The sequence below is a fragment of the Bison bison genome, unplaced genomic scaffold, assembly GCF_000754665.1.
Source record: "Bison bison bison isolate TAMUID 2011002044 unplaced genomic scaffold, Bison_UMD1.0 scf7180017864263, whole genome shotgun sequence".
Classification (NCBI taxonomy): Eukaryota; Metazoa; Chordata; class Mammalia; order Artiodactyla; family Bovidae; genus Bison; species Bison bison.
The window spans coordinates 3,952,512-3,954,081 of record NW_011494835.1 but is presented as its reverse complement, the minus strand read 5'-3'; the positions used below and the strand labels follow the sequence as shown (position 1 = coordinate 3,954,081).

Here is a 1,570-nt window from a genome sequence, read left to right as displayed (position 1 = left end):
CCCTTATTTTTTCTTGTAATTTTACCATCAATATTCACTAGTTAATAAAAAAAGAGGAACAGTCGCTATCTTTATCCTCTTCACGGAACATGAGAACACCTGAACAATCATACTCCAGTATTTTAGTATTCAAGTTCTGCTTTGAATTAAACTTTATTGTTTAATTATTGCTTCTTTTCTATAGTCAATATCTGTTTAGAATTACCCACATACTTACCTTTTTTTGATCATCATTCATTATGGCATCTCAAACCTTTCATCTGGACAATTATTTTGCTGCCTGAAGTATTTCCTTTTGGAGAGGCATGTCTATTAGAATGTGAGATATGTTTCCCTGTTTGATAACCCTGTGTTCTACAAAATTGAACTTTGAAAACAGAAGGCTCATAGGAAAAAGAATAGGGCAGACCACTCACAACTCAAAACTTGTGACCAAAGCACTAACGAAAACAACAATCCTAATAAAAGTACCAGCACAGTTATATCTCCACTAATATTTGTATCTCCCATAATCAACCTCTTCATTGCAGACTTAGACCCTGGAACCAGGGAATTTCTGGGCTGTTCAGAGGTTAGGCCTTGGCACTTTCACTGCAGTGTCCTGGGTTTGATCCCTAGCTGGTGAACTAAATTCCACATGCTGTGTGGCTTGGCCAAAAAAAAAAAAACAAAAAAACCCAAAAAACCCCAACAACTGAAACGCTGGAATCACACTTGGTATTTCAAGATGTAGAATCTTGAAAGCATTTCCTCTAGATAGAGAGCAGTTTCACCAAAATCTGACCCAGACTGTAGTCTTTTCCACTAATCAAATGGTTTGTTGTTAATTTTTTTTTAACTGGGGTAAGTGTTAGCAAATTCTTCATCTACATGTGGTCTCATTAGATACCTTAACATTATGGCAAGTTTAAATGTTTGAGTCCCTAAGAGAACAACTAACTGCCTGAAAAGAAGGAATTTGCACAGGATGTTCAGCTTTTAAAAATGTTTTATCTTTAAAGTTAATAAAGCTTTATAATTGTAATACCTAATCTTTTACTTTGTACTTAATCTGTTATTGCTCAATCATGTTAAATATTAATATGCCAGGAAAAATTATATACAAAAATGCAAACTCCATATTACAGCAACACAATTACCTATTTGCCATTGCATATAAACTAATTCAGAGATCAAATTGCCAACATCCATTGGATCACTGAGAAAGCAACAGACTTCCAGAAAAACATCTACTTCTGCTTTATTGACTACACCAAACCCTTTTACTGTGTGGATCACAACAAACTCTGGAAAATTGTTAAAGATATAGGAATACCAGACCACCTGATCTGCCTCCTGAGATGTGTATGCAGGTCAAGAAGCAACAGTTAGAACTGGACATGGAACAACAGACTGGTTCCAAATTGGGAGAGGAGTATGTCAAGGCTGTATATTGTCACCCTGCTTATTTAACTTATATGCAGAGTACATCATGAGAAATGCTGGACTGGATGAAGCACAAGCTGGAATCAAGACTGCTGGGAGAAATATCAATAACCTCAGATATGCAAATGATACCACCCTTATGTCA

The 1,570-nt window shown here is 35.8% G+C and overlaps 1 protein-coding gene across 3 annotated transcripts in view; it reads right to left on the bottom strand.

Annotated features, from left to right (window-relative positions):
* The window catches only part of SLC9B2 (solute carrier family 9, subfamily B (NHA2, cation proton antiporter 2), member 2), a 60,230-nt gene that overhangs the window by 38,457 nt on the left and 20,203 nt on the right, over positions 1-1,570 (bottom strand). The window lies entirely within an intron of this gene.